This window comes from Aythya ferina (assembly GCF_964211825.1).
Source record: "Aythya ferina genome assembly, chromosome: 3".
Classification (NCBI taxonomy): domain Eukaryota; kingdom Metazoa; phylum Chordata; class Aves; order Anseriformes; family Anatidae; genus Aythya; species Aythya ferina.
The window spans coordinates 112,147,271-112,163,277 of record NC_140298.1 but is presented as its reverse complement, the minus strand read 5'-3'; the positions used below and the strand labels follow the sequence as shown (position 1 = coordinate 112,163,277).

The 16,007-nt window shown below is 41.0% G+C and overlaps 1 protein-coding gene and 1 long non-coding RNA gene across 10 annotated transcripts in view; both read right to left on the bottom strand.

Annotated features, from left to right (window-relative positions):
- Window positions 1-16,007, bottom strand: part of KLHL29 (kelch like family member 29) — a 390,690-nt gene that overhangs the window by 300,711 nt on the left and 73,972 nt on the right. The gene's annotated exons all lie outside the window — the stretch shown is intronic.
- LOC311434821 lies at window positions 5,085-14,509 on the bottom strand. The gene is made up of 2 exons (XR_014691750.1): window positions 14,388-14,509; window positions 5,085-5,611 (listed from the first exon to the last, which is right to left on the bottom strand). It is a non-coding gene; the product is annotated as an uncharacterized lncRNA (long non-coding RNA).

The window sequence follows — 16,007 nt, the reverse complement described above, 5'->3', positions numbered from 1 at the left end:
GAATGAGCTCTAAAGAGGAGTGATAGGACATGGAAAAAACAAGAATTGAAAGATCCATTTGCACTTGGCCTGTTTTATTATTATTTTTAAATCAGAGGGGAAGAAAGACCCAATTACTGGACCAAAATGACAGACTCACTCCAGAAATTCATTGACACTTGTCAGACTGCACTTCAGAGCCTTCCTTCATGATCGCTTGTACAATAAGCACCCCGTGTTTGACCTTCAGTGCAAACATTTCAAAACATCGAGTACACGAGAACAGTCTGCATAGCATACCTTGGTGATAGTCCCTAAATGTCCTCCAATGTTACTCAAAGAATGAGGAAAATATTTGCAACAAGATATGTAAGGAAGTGGGAAGTTTGACGTGATGTTACTCCAGATTAAAATGAAGCAATTTTATTTTGTTTTATATGCTTTCCAATCCCACTAAGTGTAATTACAGACGTCTGTCTACTTACAAATCTCTCTGTACAATGGAAAAAGGAATACGGAATACAATTTTTAGCTGTCCAAATTACAAGAGACTGTAATACACAAAAGCAATAAATACAGGTTCTGCCAGCAATCAGATAACACTTATCGTAAACAATAGCTTTTGCTATTTATTTGAAGCAGGTTCAGCTGCTACAACTTAAGATTTGGTTATTCTTATTTTTGTGTTGGATTTCCAGCAGGTGGTGAGGACATGATAGAAGTGTTTAACCACAAGAGATTTAGAAAAGGGACCGGTATTTCATTGCATATGAAATCTAACAAAGATTTATTTTGCTAAATCAATTTCCCATCTCCCAGTGGTCTCTAAGTTTGTAGTGGCTGCTTCTACAACCTTCTCTTTCTTAGCTCTCAGCTCTCACAGCTCAATACCACACAAAGGCTGACCAGCATTCAGAGTGACTCCGAACCTCAGCAGTTCTGTGTGATTTTTTTTTTTATTATGCAAGTGGAAAATTGTACTATGCACTGAAGTGTTAATTCCAGATACGTGCCCATAAAAGATGCACCAAATCTCCTGCAGCAGTATTCAGAGTAGTACGCTTTGCTGTAGCTCTGGGAAAAAAAGGAAGGGGGCATCAGGAGTCTTAATGTCTTGCTTTGAGCCAATACCACACGATGAATATGCTGCGTGGGTATTGCACTGCAGAATAGACCCCAGCACTTAATAAGAGGGGAATGCATGGACAGTGAGGTACAATGGATCCACTTTTCCCCATGCACATGGGCTCTCCTACCCCCTCCTCGCTCCCGGCATTCCCAAAGGCTGAGCTCACCTGTGCAGGACACAGAAAAAGGTTTTACAGACTCTGCAGATGGATAGCTGTCTTCTGCCTCATTTTCCCAGCCTTGTGGAGACAAGATGCACAGGCTCCATTGATTGTTTCCACAAAGACAAGGAACGTTTTAACATTAACATCAGTGGTCAAGGATTTGACACTGACAAAGCCACAAAAAAATTGCTGTAATCTAATGTTATCTCTCTCCCTCCAGGTATACATCACTCTGAGTTGCAAGATACTTAGGGTTTGTACTTTGTTTATTTTCCTAAAGCAGATTAGCAAGAAAATGGAAGGTTAACAGAACATTAAGGCTGAGAATTTAAACGAACTAGCTAGGAAAAACAAGGCTGTAATTCTCATAACTGCTCTATGTCAACCATCCTGCGCATATGCAGAATTCAATATTGTTGTAGTGGCTGAGAAAATTATGTTGCAGTATACCTGTAATATGACAGAGTTGCATTTATTGCAGGAACTTTTAATTTCCTCACTTCTACATTAAATTCCCAGTGTAGTTTTGAGCTGTCTTCTGTTGTTGGTGGGATTTTTTTTTTAAACACTCATTTCCCATCATTTAAAAAAAATAAATGAATGAAACTGTGTTTGAATACTGAAATAAATGCAGGTGACTTTTGCCAATTTCTACATATAATTTACGGGCTAAATGTATCAATCCATCTCACACCTATACCTTTAGAATCAATTACTGAAATAACCATATTTAGTGTGCAGAGCCCAACACCACATGTAATTGGAGCCTAGTACATTAAAAGTTTAGAGAAACCTCATGTATGCGTGACTAGAATTTCAATGACATGCGAATTACTTCAAATAGCTCACTCATAACACAATATAGTTAATGATCAAGGGGAGAGAATGGGACTTGGAAGTCTTAACACCTCCCCATCACGCCCAGTTAAAGAATCTGCTTATGTTACGTTAGCCTCTGTCTCCACCCTTCCTTCGAAACAGTGACTAATACAACTCCATTTGACAAGTTTTTTTCTGCCACTGAGTTAATAAAAGCCCGTGGGCCAAGAAAACAGCAGCGGCTGTTCCAGCCAAGCCACCTACGCCTGCTGGAGAAGCGACACTTGCACTGACCATAGCTTGGGCTTGAGATTTTCCCATGCAAGAACAGAGCCTTTCTGTATGATGCAGCTGGAGAGGAATTTCTACCCTGATTAAACCTCTAAAACCTTCTGCAAATGGCCAACAAAATTCAATTTTAAATGCTCATATATATGTATATATATATATAAACCATTTCAAGTAAGCAGACTTTCTTCAGCAAGACATCAAGTGCATTGCTCTGCATAGACCCTTTTTACCCTGACTTCTGTGAGCAAGGGGAGAGAAAAGCACTGCCTGCTCCTGAATTTGGCAGGCATATAGTATGGGGCAGCACAGGCAGCAGTCCTACACATACATTTCTCACCTTCACAATTGTTTCAGGCAGGCAAAGATGCATTGAAGGAGGGATCCAGGACAAACACAAGATCTCAGAGTTGACATAACCCGGCAATCATCTTCAAAGCTTTGTCTTTCCAAAACTGGAACTGAGGAACAAACCCCACTTAAAACTATTCTTCTTCCACCTGTAATTTGCGAGCTAATCCAAACTGCAAGAAAAAGATGACTGCCTCACCTCTACACTGCGAGAAGGTATTTCAGAAGTGACACAGACATTCTTACTTTTGCAGCCTCGAGACATAGAGCAGATTCCAAATGCCACTGACGTTGCCACGTTTGTTCTCAATTCAGCCCATGTTCAGCAGAGGCTGAGCCGCTGCAACGGCTGCTTGCAGCTCATCCCAGCAGACGTATTGCACTTTCCCAGACTAAAGTTTAAAAATCCCGAAATAGCTGTAGCAAATGCGCTTGGTATGGATGCTGAGGGAGGGCAATCTGGGTCGCTTTCTCCTTGCCAAACACCACTGACACCTGGCCAGACTCCAAGAAAATACACATTTCCCTGCAGATAGCTAGATAAACATTTAACCGTAAGAACCATAAAAGAATTCCACTTCTGGTCATGCATATTACATTTGTTTGTTGGTCTGTTTTTGTTTTTCATGGTGTGGGTGTTGGTTGCGGTTTTTTTTCCCCTTTATTTAACCTATTTAAAGGTAATGAGCACATGCTTGGATCTCCCTCTCCAGCATTTATTTAGCTTTAAGTTACCTCAGCCCAAAATTATTTTACCTGTTTAATATATTGCAGTCCAGCACGCTGCAGACAGAATTACTGCAATAGTGCTATGTAAATCAAACTCACATGTTAAATAAAACAGCAATGCAATGTGTGTCTGTCCATAATCATTCAGCTATAGGCATCAATCCCACATTTACCATATGAATAGATGAAGATTCCCTCAAAGCAACAGAATCTTAATTCTACCCCCAAATTCAAACATATGCATTAAAGAAACACTTCAAACATCAATATCTTTTTCTCCTAAGGCACACTTCTTGTCTGTAATTAGTTCCCATTGGTCAAGTGGTTTTGCTTCTATATGCCAGGCTATAGTAATGTTTTAAGTGATGCTCTGATTCATCCCACACTGTCTAATATGATATTTTTTTCCCTTAACCCAGAGTGAGAAGGAATGGAGAGAAAGAGGAAGGCAGGGGAAAAAAATTGCCTGCAATCGTATTGTTACACTGTGCACAGTTTATGGCTGGCACACATCCAGTTTGCAGTTGTGATAAGAAATGTGTAATCCTATTATACGGAGAGGAGTCAGAATGTACAAATAGGTCCTGGAAATAGGAACTTCTCCTGTAAGATTATTCTTTTCGCCATAATAGTTCTGCAAGTAGGTCTAGACAGTAGCTTTTCACGATTCTCCCCCACTGGTAATGGAAAGGCAACTGCCAAAACAATTCACCACACGTGAGCTGGGATGTTTGCACAAGACAAAAGAAGCAGCGCTGGACATTTACTTACAGGAGTTACGTTAATTGGAACCATGGTTGTAAGTCCTTGCATATGAAGAGTGAGTCTTGTGGTATAAAAAGAGGTATATAATTCTGCAAAGTTGTCAAATCCTGCACACTAAGCAGTTCTTCAGAAACACGAACTGCCATGCTTCTCATGGCATTTTCTTTACTAAGACAACACAGAAACCACTTCCCAAGCACATGGCCGCTCAAAGCACATTCTTGTGCTGTCGGTGTAAAACCAAACATCACCTTCAATCTATATCAGCATTCTCATGGAGTTAAATTCCTGAATCATTCCAATCTGGCTATCCATTTTTCTCATTTCCTTCATGCAACACCACTGCATTACTGTGGTTACAACTCAAAAAAAAGTGGCTATGAATTCCCTGACTTCCCACACGTGTAAAAGCTTTTGAATTAAGTGAGGTAAGTTAAAAATAAAGGACACTGCTCTCTTGAAAAATGTTTTCTGCCAAAGGACCCCTGCACCAGGACAATGATGAGATCCATGCCAGAAGCATCCACGTTTCCTGAGCAAATAAGGTCACCATTTAACCTTACCTCTGTCTGACCATATAACAAGTTTCTCAGAGGAAAGGGCTTTTGAAATGCAAAGTGTGAAAAAGAGTTTTTCCTAGCAAAAAGGATAAATAATTAAAAAACACCCACAAGCACGTCATGCAGGAGTAAAGGACATGGTCATGTGGTTGCAATGTATATACGAGCACCATAAATTAGCCTGAGCAGCAGCAGGGTACGCTAGCTTATTACAAACCCCATCAGAGTGTGGCTAGATCATTATTGGTGCTTGAACTAGCTGATTTGGTGTATTTGCATATACCAAGCTAGATTGAGTATATTTGCATGAAACTGCAATTACTTCTGTGACTACAATGTAGACATTCTCAATAAGTACCAACAAACGCATTTAGCATCCTGTCTTTCAACTTGCTGCAACAGCAGTTGAGTTCACAGGTAGGAAATTTAATTCTCTTCAGGGTAGAAAAGGGAATCAGTGATGAAAGGGGGAAAAAAAGAGGCAAAATAAATAGTTCTATTACAATCAAGACACTTTACATTTATAAGAATACAAAGACAGTGACTAAATGGTGGCCTAGGTCAGAGGAATACACACACATTTCCATTAAGCTCAGCAGGAGGACGAGTGTGTACACAACAGAATTTCAACATATTAAATAACTTAGGTGTGTTGTTTTCTTAACCTTCAGCAGTGTGCTCTCCTCATCAAGAATGCTGAATTCTGGATTTTCCTAACTATACAGTCCAAGCATCAGGCAACACGGAGGCCGAGGGCAGCCAGCTCTGAGCAGGGGTCGGTCTGCACGATCTCCAGAGGTGCCTTCCAACCTCAGCGATTCTGTGAGCCTGTGATAATTAAATAATATTTATTTCTCACGAGAAGGTTGAATGTCACAAATTCTAAAGTGTAAAATAACAGTGAGGCAATCAGATTAAAGAGATTCTGTTGAGTTAGAGTGGGCAGTAACACATGTACTGCAATCCAATTAGCAGAGAAGATTTTCCCCGTCGTTAAAGTGCCTTGTGCACTGAGCTACCTTCACCTAACCTGACAAGCAGCGAATTATCTGTTGTAGCTGGACTCTGTTGCAGATTAATTAAAAGAAAACAGCAGAAGAAAGAGATGGAAGGGAACTGCACGAAAATGCATAATTTTCCTATTAACATGAATGTAGCACCTTGATAGGAACCCGGTAGCTTGCAAAATCCTCCAACAACAGGAAAAAGAGGAGTAATTTGAAGCAGCAAAAGACGACAACTGATCAGAAATCATGAGACTCACGAAAAATAATAGATCCGCTATTTCTTTTGTGAGTTTCAGGTGTTTGTTGGTTGCCTTTTTTTTTTTCCTCCAGCTTTTTCTCACTACATTTAGCATCGCCTTTACAGAAAGCAGCTGAAGACAGACTGTTGCGTGCGCACACACACACAAATCCCCAGTGCTTAGTCTGCAAACAAAAGCAACAACAGAGCTGCACTGAGATCAACAGTGGAGACCATTTATTCAAAATAGCCCTAAAAAAAATTGCAATCCTCTTCAGAGGGTCATTCAAGGTTTTCTCCAACAAACGGGGGACTATTTGTTAATCAAAGTGTCAATTTGGAGCTGGTTTTGAAAGACCAAGAGGATGACTGGCAGACCTGGGAATGACCAGTTGCCAGCAACAGTGATGCTGCCCCTCCTGCTAACCAGCATGGGGTTATGAGGTTGTGAGAATGACCTGAGAAGTTGGCCTAGAAGGAAACTAACAGCGCTACAACCTGAAAGTCTTTGCAGCCATACCCAAATGCTAAGTTGCAGACTTAAGCTGTCCTCTACCTATTTACACAATGTGCCACCATCTCCAGGGCACAGCTGTGACACTGGCATGCAGCTAGCTGGAAACCATGCACTTCTATTTTAGTGCTGAGTTGGATCCTCCAGCTCCCTTTTACTTCCTCACTTCCATAAATGAGAAAGGAGGCCACTACATAGCTCCAAGAGACATCACTGTGGTGAAGAGGAAAAAGTTGTAATCTTGGGAAAAAGTTTTTGGATGGATACTGCCCTGCTTTGCTCACATGTTTTTTAAAACCCTTCTATCCTTGGTTGTGATATACAAGCGTGATTAAAAGCCATCCCCTGACTTCTTGCTGGTTTCTGTGCTGAAATTACACTGCTGGTTTTTGATATCCAACTGAAGTGCAAGTAACCGATGTCATTACCAACTCATAGCTACGGAGAACAGGAAGTCTTTTTTGCAAACTCCATCTGGGATAAATCATGTTGCCTCTGTGCACTGTGTTTTACATAAAAATGCATGTGGACAAAAATAAACCAGGAGCTGGGGCTTCAGCATAGTATGCTCATTAGGGAAGATCTTTCCACACCATCTCGATCATCTCCTGACCAGGCCACTGGAAAATTATTAGAAAATTCTGCCTGCAGTCTTCTTGGCAATTCAGAAGGGACTCTTGGTACCTGCAACACTGCGTAAGCTCTACAGGAAGAAATATTCCCCTTGTACAACAATGCAAAACGAAGACCTTCACAGATGAATTTGCCAAGCTGCCCCAAGAGGCACTGGGAAAGCTGAGCCCAGCCGTAGTTGCACTCCAGGAACCCTTCCCTTGGTGGTGGGAACATCTTCAAGGGAGGATTCAGGATATTTTACAACCCTTGTGTTCAGCATGCACAGAGAAGTACCAGACAATGAGACATTGCTAGATGGAGATATTTCAACATCCCTAAAACTACAGCAGCTTTCATACCCTCAACTGTGAAGGCTAATTCCCATGCCAGGTACTGCTCACCTTTTTCCTCATAGCCACCGTGGCTGATAACAGCACAATATACCAGTTCCATTTATGTTTTAGACTGATTACTTAAATTTTAGTCCACAGAGAAAGCTAGAAAAAAATAAAGTTTTTTTCATAATCACAGGTGATTCAAAAAGTCATGTTACACCAGGAAGGCCTGAAGAAAAGCAGAAAGGAATTGCAGTCTGACACTACATGCAGCTTCTCTAGTCTGTGATTTGCTCCGTGTCTTATCTCATATTCTGTAAGCGTGCATTTTGCTCCGTTTTAACTGTACAGAATGGAAAAGGGAAGGGAAAGAAAAAAGCATGAAACAAGTAAAAGGTGCTGTAATAAAAGTGAGGGTAGGTAGGTAGTTACTGGTAGAGAGAATATAAAAAAAATGTACTGATCCATGAAAAGAGAACATATATGACCTAAGGAAAGTTAAAGATTATTAGAAAGTCAGATAACATAAGACTTCCTGCTGACCACTTAGCACCTGAGCAACTGTGGTAATAACCAACTTTATTCACTTTTTATATACAGGGAGAAAAAGAAGATAAAACAAAGGAAGAATACAGGAACAATCTTCAGAAGAAAGCACGTTTTTCAAGTTGTTTCCCCTCAAAAAGAAACTAGAAAATCCCACACATAGCCTATTAAAAAGGCTACTCACACTCAAGTTGCCAATTTAAAGGCTTTGGTCAAAAATTAAGCATGAAGAAAGGGTATACCCACAATAACAAATGAGTTGCATTAAAGTCCCAGTGCAGTTCTCATAAGGTTTACTGTTTGAGCTAATTTAATGAAAAGATGGTCTACATGATTATTATCTTGGCAAAAAGAAACCTATATAGACAGCTATTATAGACTGCTACGATCACTGCATCTTATCTCTTAACTGAAGACACAGATAAAGAAGAGGATAACCAATCCCTCTCTGCTAACCATCCGAAAAGTTGGCATCTTCCAACCATTTCCACAGGCGGGGACCAGACTCTCAGATGTTGCCCTGCCTGCTAACTTTTGGCAATCACTTGGGTACCATGAACATGACCATCATCAGTGGGAGGAGGAAAATTTACCATCGCAGAATGCTACGAGGCCAGCTTAGTCATCCCCTGGCTAACGAAGGTGGTGTTATTTTACAGCCAAACATCAGGCTGGGGTGCAGGCAGTCTGGGCTCCGTTCCCAACACCACCATAAAATTTCTTGGGGAGATGTTGCGCTTGTCGCCATCTGAAAGGCCAATATCAAACTAAGTTGGTAAGGACTGTATAAATATCCAAGGAAGAGTTTTAAGGAATACACAAACAGCTCAGGAAACGGAGTTCAGCTGTCTATGGAGCTCTGCTCTCAAACCAGAAATGGCAAGCCTGCTATGGAAAGCTTTCTGAAAGGCATTTTGGACTAGGAATATTCCTTAAAACTCTGTAGGAACATAAATCAGGGCTGCTGATCTGCACATTCACATGGTATGAAGCCTAGTATTACTAAACTGAATTTCACTGGCTGAGAACAAATATTTCCATGAGCAAACACTTCTGAACTGGGACTTCTTTTTTTTTTTTATGACATTTTTGCATGCAATTTTTGATTCCACACAGCCCCAACTGAAGGTTTTTTTCCTGTTAGTACTGTACAAGAACATAAAAAGAAAAAGAATAAACAAACAAATTCAGTCTCTGCCCAGCTCCCATGTTTTTAATAGAAAAGCAAAAACAGGAAAAAAAGTCAAATGATCTGAGCAAGGTCAAAAAAGCAAGCCTGTGGCAAAGCTACAGCTGAAGTCAAGCACAAGATTTTACCTGTGGATTTCAGAGTTGGAGGACAGCAACTTATCTGACAGACCTCCTCTTGTTTCCTGGGTATCTGCATATCTACATACATGCTGCAACCTTATAAATAAGTAAGTCTCCTGGACTGGAATGAAGACACTCAGGTTTAATGTCTGAGAGGAAAGCTGTTCCAGTGATGAGAAAGCCAGCTGCTACAGGTGAGATGAGGCTCAATCCCTTCTCCAAGAGCCTTTGAGACACTACATAGAGTGTGGGAAGACAGATACCAAACCGACTTCAGCAAGGCAGCCTCTGATCAGCCCGTCACTGAAACAGAGATAACAGCCCCCTGCGCATGGGTTAGGTTTTACAGGAGGTACACGAGCAAGTCTGATTTGATTGTGTTGGAGGACAACTGCTCTAAATGCTAACAGTTTAAAATACTACTGCCCGACTGTGGCCATGTAAGGCAGAAGGAATGCATCTGAAAGCTAAAAACAAATACAGCCCTTGTAGTGTGACGCACTCATCCTCTGCTCATTTCCAGTTTAGAGGAGCACAGAAATGAAGGAGAGGCCATAAAGCAACAGGAGCAGCCATCAGTTGTCTTCATCTCCAGCCATTCCCCCCCATCCACCAATTTCAAGTGCTTGCTGCACTAATGCACACACACACCCCACAGGAGCTGCTGTGGGTGTTGCACTACTATTAAGTGATGATGGAAGATGGGCAAGGAGCCTCCTGCAGTCATGCTCCTTCCCGAGCCCACCCTTCATGCTGCAGAAGTTTCCGAGTTTCCAAGCCCAAACAACTTTTAGACATGTTGTAATAAAACCCATCCGCACAGCCAAGGATCTGCCCTGAGCCAGCAGTAATTAAAATTAATCATTCACAATTATTTTCATGGGCATGTTCAAAAAAAGAGACACTGGTAGCTCGCCGAATCCTCAAAGTTGACAGACCTTGAAATAGGATGTGGTCAGGTACAGTGCGTTCCTGGATTTCAAGCAGTTAAAAGCATGCTTTGCATATCTATTCGCTGTCCTGCTCGCCGGATCCGCAGTGCTGCCATTCATTGCTACCTCGTTCCTGCAGTCTAAATTTTGAGCTGACATCAACGGATCACTTGTGGGACTGATAAGGAAATAAATTTTTAAGTTAAAAATTACCGTGTCTATAATGGCAGAAAATTATGGCTGCCCAGCTGGGATTCAGGACCACATCAGCATTAATATTTCTTATTCTTGAATCTTAGTGTCTTATGAACCTGAGATTCTTCCTGTGTTCCACACATTCATATTCAGTTTTAATCACTATTTTCTTCCATTTCAGCTTCGCTGGTCACTCCTATTTTGAGGGAGGTGAACAAATTTCTAGAGTACGGAGTAGCCTGAAGGATACCACTTTCCAAAGCTTCAAAACTATTGAAGAAATTACATTTACAGAGGTAGAAGAATGAATAAAATTTGATGTCAGGGATTAGGACTGTCACCTTCTGGAAAACTATTTATACAAGCAATTTTTAGGGACTGAGCATCTCCTATTCATGATATCATCCTTGATCATTTCTGTCCCTTTTAAACTTATCATAAAAATGTAAGAGCATATGTCTTACATATATAAAACCAACATTTGTAGGCAGTATATAAGACCAAGATTGTAACCATTGCGGAGAGAAAGCAATCTCACACCTAACAGATTGCAGATCCCTAGGTATCAACCTGCACACCGCTCCTTCCTCCCCATCAGCAGGAATATTGATTTTTACAATTCATACCAGGGAAAAAAAAAGTTTTCAGCATCTCTACTGAAGGAGAGGAACGCGGTAATGGGATCGTCAGCCACCCACCATGCATGTTCTGTAGCTGGAGTTCAAAACTGGAACGAAAAGGAAGAGATAGAGGATTCAACTTTCTACGTTAATCAACTCTCAGCATGGTTTTCAGTTATAAGACTTCAAAGGAACACATATTCCCTCTTTGCTGAAGTAGAGAAATGCCTGATAAATATGTTTTGCTTTTTATCTTTATAATCTAGAGTGATTTTCTATACTGCATGTAGGTACGATGCTGTGCGGGAAAACAGCTTTGCAGAGCACTGACTGGAGAGGGAACAGTTACAAAGCACTTCAGAGGTTTCAGGCAGGGTTGGGGAAATATTTCTCTTTAGGAAATTCAGCCAGAGAGGAGGTAAACAGTATAAAACAACTGCAACACTCAAGTTCAGAAGTCTCCGCGGCAGTCAGCAGCACTGCAGCCAGTTTGAAGGAGCCACCCCAGATTGTTTTTTTGTTTTATCCAGGGTGTTGGCATTTCTCAGCTCTGTGCTTGCCTGTCCCCCATGCTTCTCTTCTGCTGGTCACCCCAATTTTCAGTCACAGCCCTCTCCTAATTCACGTTATATCCCCACTAAGCCAGTTTACCACTGAAAACAGCAACAGAGGCATTAAGGTGCTACAACTTAGGGCTCCCCCTTCTCCAACCTCTCCTTTCTCTGCATCACGAGCCCTGCAGGTGCAGCAAGACTTCCCAAGGTGTAGCTTTAAACCAGAGATGAACATCTGCAGTTCCATTCTCACCAGCTCTCACTTCATCCCCTCCTTCCACATCCACAAGCATTTGCAGCTCAGAAGAGCAGGTGCCAGGGAGATCCCAGCCAGCACACCAGCTTACCTCCAGAGGCATCTCACTACAAGGCCTAATTCTGACCTGCATAATTTCCATGATTTTTACACCACACACAAAGTTTTAAAGTTAGAGGAAAGACCTCAAAGGCATGCAGCAGAGAAAAAGCATGGCAGCCCCACTTCAATCACATATCATGGCCCCTTCTTCCTTTGGAAAACCATCTCCGAATTATCACAGCTCATGCTTGCTAAAAAGTTGTAGAAGCTTGTACAAACCCATCTTGGCCCAACTCTAACAAATAGGAAAGAAAGAAAAAAAAAAAAGATGTTAGAGCAGAGGGAAAAGACTTTCTGTTAGAAGAGGCACAATGAGCCCTGAAAACACATCAGGAAACCAGGAACAGCTGATGGTGGCAGGGTGGGGTGTGCATGCACATGTGTGGGGAGCATGTGGCTCCCCAAAATACCATGATTGCCATACAAAATGAAGACAGCCAAATGCCCAGCTACCTGGCATATACGTATTCCCTCCTGAGCAGAGGTGCAGAGCAGCTCTGCCACAGAAGGGACAAAAGCCCAGCTTCCTCTTCCAACCACCAGACAATCTTGCTAGTAAGGGATTAAAGAGGTTTAAGTAACTATACGTTTAATAATGTCAGGAGGGCAAGGACAGTTACATTTTGACTGCTTTGAACTACTGATAGCTTTGCAATTTTGTTCCTGTTTTAAATACAAAATCAGTATTTTTGCCAGAGCGGACATCGTCTAAGGATATGAGCAAGGCAAGGAGCACAGGAAGAAGTACTCTTTTACTAGCCAATTGATGGAAAAAAAATAGATGAGCTTTCAGACACAAGTCTATAGACATGAAATTTTCACGAAGTGAAGACCATTGGTCCTTAAATACATACATACACATATACAAGCATATACATGCACACACACATATACATAAAAACTTCCTACCTTGCTTTAAAATCTGAAAGACTTTCTCAAGCTTGCACTGCCAGTAAAAATTACAGCTTCTTTGGTAGGGGAAAGAAAAGCACAGCTGAGAAAAAAATAGGCTGTGGAAAGACATCAGCAGCAGAAGACAAAGTTTGCTATTACCTACTGTAATTATGGAGAAGCATTATTTTTTATTCTGTGCTCAACTCCTCTTTTCCATTCTTTTCATCAGCCTTAAAAATGATTTTAGGATTTCAGCAAAATAGGGTCATGTGGGGGACTGTATGCTTCTGGCCAAAGCCTTCCCTGCTCCTCCCTTGGGGGAAAAAAAATAAACAGAAATGAAGCAGCAACGACAAAGCAGAAATAGAGTTTGCAGTTCTTCAGTTCTCCCTTTCCCTCTTCCCTAATGCAAATTCAGAGCAGATCCTTTAGAGACTGTAAACACCCACGCAACTTTCCAGGTGGGAAAAAAAGCACACACCAGTAAATATATTAACAGCAATTTCTTTACCCTTTCTTCGCTAAGTGACTGGATATAAAATCTGTTGCTGCCTCATGGACAAACACACAGAACCTTTGGCAGAACTGATGGATGTTTTGGGGCACTGCAAGGATTTGATGCCTGTCTTATCTTTCCCTGTACACTAACCAGTCTGCATAACCTAATAGCATTAGCTTACTAACAGATATATTAATAGGCGTGGGGGGAGGGAGAGGGGGAAAAAAGCCACTAAAACATATTCCACCTACACATCTTGCTACTAATCACAAACTCAGGTAGAAACGATTTTTTTTTTTTCTCCTGGTCAGGCAAGAAATACAGGAGAGAAAAAGACACGGTGGGGGGAAAGCGCCTATTTTCATATTTTTCTAGAAATCATCATATATAAAAAAAATCTAACCTTAGACTGATCGTTGCATTTATCAATCCATGACAAGGAAAAAGAAAGTGGGAAAAAAAAAATTCAGGAACTGCCACAACATCTTACAGTTGGTAGTTTCAGAGTGATAAATATAACACTGGTCTCAGACTGCTAGAAGGATTAGATTTAGCTGTAAAACAAGAAGTGCAGTTAACAGTTGGTGTTGGGTCTGGTGTTAGGATTAAAAAGCTCTGCTAATCACAAGAAATGCAAAAAGATTAAGGGGTGATGGCTGCCAGTGAGGTTTTTAAGAGCATGTACGTGTTGGAATTCGTCGTGAGATTAAAATTCCTCAAGTTGAAAAAATTAAATTTAAAGAAAAAAAAAAAGGACAAGGATAGATCATAAAGGCAGCAGCCAGTTTCACTTGCGCTGTCCAGAACCCATTCCTAAGGATTAGAGATTTACAAGTGGAAACGCAAAATGTATGCCATGGCTTACAATGAAGGATCCTAGGAGGGTTTTAGTAAGGACAGGCAAGCATTTGTATTCTGGTACCTAGGAACTAACTGCACTATTAAAACCTATTAAAACAGTGGGCTTGGGGAAAGATTTTGCTTACCAAAAACCTGCCTGAACACAGTGGAGTCACAGCTTCTGAAAGGCTCTGCGACACGAGTCATGATGGCATCCAGTATCTGCGTTCTTGCAGTAGGAAGAATAAAGTGACACCTTAATTTCCTGGTTCCCAGCTGCTTTAGATTTACCAACACGATCTATTTATATTGCTACTTATCAAGGACAAGTCAAGCTCCCCATATAAAATATTCAAATTGCAGTAAGAGAACCCCCCCAACTCCCAGAAGGGCAAAGTAATAATAAAATCAGCTTCCTAAAACCTTGAAATAAACATCTATTAAAACCCAAATTTGAATTTTGGCTGGAAAATTTTCCTAACAAGGCATTTTAGCCAGAGCAGGCCACAGCATCACATAGCAAGATTCCCTTGCTTGCTTACGACACAGAGCTCTCCATCAGCAGTGAGTGCACAGTTCATCACTGTCACCCTGGGCCACCACCACCCCAAACCCAACAGCGTGCTGTGTCACATCTCAAGGAGAACAAAGACCCATCCATGGCACATCAGTTCCACCACTAGTCTGATGGAGTCATTGCTTAGCAGTGAGGCCACCCCAAACTTGCCTCTCCCCCACGCTGTTCCAAATTTATCCAAAGATTCAGAGTAAAATGCAAGTGCTGCCATATGACTTCAAGCAAATTCGCCCTGCTCAGCTACATTTCCTTCTGGGCACCCACGAGTTCAAGTGCTGATTTGAACTATCTTCTTTTCACTCATTAATTTACCTTCTGTAAAGCTGAACTTTGCTGTTCAAGAGATTAGGGAATGGTTTGGAATAAGACTGTCATCATTTTCTCACATGCCTTTCAGTCCAGTGATTCTGGTGCATGTCTGGATTTTCAGAATCCAGAAGATTTCACTTGCCTTCTGTTCCCCTCAAATGAGTATTTTTCCAGATGCCTGTAGCAGAAGCAGAAATCACTGTCTTGCAAGAGTTATAAAATAGTTGTATTAAATAATAGAGGTGAAAGCACAGTGTATGATTTTTGCAGAAGTCTTTTCAGAAGAACAGACAAATTTATTCACTGCATTATGGAACAGTTTGAGAAAACAAGATCGTACAATGTACAGTGCCTCTATTTAAATTGTTTCATTTCTATTCATGAGTGCACTGATTAGATACACTGAAAATATCATCAGTAAGAAATAAATAATTCTGCCAAATTAATAGTTGTTGATTTCCTTTACCTGAAAATATAAGTAGCATCTCATCCACACTAGATAAAGCTGCTATAATTTGGATACATCGATCTTGTTGGTTCAAGTCTATGGAGCACACCAAGCCAAGTATCCATCTGCATTTTCTTGATATTAAAGATCTTCTTCTAAAATGAAACTATTTAGAGAGTTAAGATTGGCTAACACACGCTTTGCTTGGAGAGGTTTAGTAGCCAAGCAGGGTTTTGTCTTCTGTTTCTGTTGTCTTCCCCAAATAGTAGGTTGAGACAAACCAAATGTAGAGCTCGGTTTAAGAAATGGTATGTTAGGGAACAGAGGTAAATTTGCTGTATTGGACAGAATTGATCTCAAGCTCACCAAATGCTCTTTATTTAATAACATATCTTTCTGCCCCAGAAATAAACCAGCCAGAAGCAATCACCA